This window comes from Antedon mediterranea, chromosome 3 (genome assembly GCF_964355755.1).
Source record: "Antedon mediterranea chromosome 3, ecAntMedi1.1, whole genome shotgun sequence".
Lineage (NCBI taxonomy): Eukaryota > Metazoa > Echinodermata > Crinoidea > Comatulida > Antedonidae > Antedon > Antedon mediterranea.
The window spans coordinates 15,258,647-15,260,278 of NC_092672.1; the positions used below are offsets into that span (position 1 = coordinate 15,258,647).

The window sequence follows — 1,632 nt, forward strand, 5'->3', positions numbered from 1 at the left end:
TTTCATCCAGAAAAGCATTCCAAGCCTAAGTGCATCAAAATTACAGAGATGTGCCATTATATTGGCTGGTTTAAAATACAATATTGAATACAGAGGAACCAAGCAGCATGCAAATGCTGATGGCCTATCAAGGTTACCAATACCCGGACCAGTAGTTGAGGGAATTGATTCAGTATACTGAGGAAAACTAGGAAAATCATATGCTGTGTGATATTATACAAATAATGAATGTTTATGAGTGTAATGGTACAAATAAAGGTATGAGGTAAATGACTGAAAAAATGACAATGCTGTGGGTATCAGAGGCTGGATCTTAATGGAGATTGAAAAAAAAGCGAAAAGCTAAATCAAACCGATAAAGTAAAACAGCCAGAAAAGTTATATATATATATATATAAATCCAAAGGAAAATTACTGAAAAAATGACAATGCTGTGGGTATCAGTGGCTGGATCTCATTGGAGATACAAAAAAAAAGCGAAAAGCTAAATCAAAACGATAAAGTAAAACAGCCAGAAAAGTTAGCAGAGCTTTCAGGCAACACTAGCCCTTCATCAGTGCAAGTGATATATATATATATATATATCGTATCAAATTAATTAATTAATACAACTGAGGACTAGTGCCGTTCCGCCGTACCACGCCGAGAATGTTAAAGAGTCGCTATCCAATCGAGTTTGAACAATACCATGAAAGCCCCAGTGGTCTAATGGTTAGGACATCTGCATATCAAGCAGGCGGTCCGAGTTCGAGTCTCGGTTGGGGCGACTTTTTCTCATTCTCACAGATTTTCTCATCTTTATCGTTTCAAATTAATTAATTAAATTTCAGTATATCACCGGGTGGTTTAGAATTAATGTTCTTTGCCTGATGTGTTTATATATATATAAAAGTATCTCTTCGGAGATCCCGCCTCGTGAATAAAAATACTGAAAGATGAGGGCGTATCAATTTGATGTCTGGTGCGCGTGCGTACAACTGAGGACTAGTGCCGTTCCGCCGTACCACGCCGAGAATGTTAAAGAGTTGCTATCCAATCGAGTTTGAACAATACCATGAAAGCCCCAGTGGTCTAATGGTTAGGACATCTGCATATCAAGCAGGCGGTCCGAGTTTGAGTCTCGGTTGGGGCGACTTTTTCTCATTCTCACAGATTTCCTCATCTTTATTGTTTCAAATTAATTAATTAAATTTCAGTATATCACAGGGCGGTTTAGAATTAATGTTCTTTGCCTGATGTGTTTATATAAATCAATATATACGTTAAGTCTGGAAAAGAAGTAAAAACTACAGTTTGGTCTCTATATATATATATATATATATAAACATCACAGGCACAGAATATTTAATTAATTAATTTGATGATAAGATGAGGAAATCTGTGAGAATATATATATATGCACTGATGAAGGGCTAGTGTTGCCCGAAAGCTCTGAACCTGAGCTGCACTGACGAGATCTAATAAGATCGAAACAGTACTGTCTGCAGATTGGATATATATATATATATATAAATCCAAAGGCAAATTAATGAAAAAAAAATGACAATGCTGTGGGTAGCATATATATATTCTCACAGATTTCTTCATCTTATCTATATATATTCTTCAGGTCTACTTGCCCACTCTCATTAC

At 36.0% G+C, this 1,632-nt stretch overlaps 1 non-coding gene across 1 annotated transcript; it reads left to right on the top strand.

Moving 5' to 3' along the window:
- The first annotated feature begins 694 nt into the window (after positions 1 to 694).
- Positions 695 to 766, top strand: Trnad-auc (transfer RNA aspartic acid (anticodon AUC)). The gene has a single exon. It is a non-coding gene; the product is annotated as a tRNA-Asp (tRNA).
- The last annotated feature ends 866 nt before the right edge of the window (positions 767 to 1,632 follow it).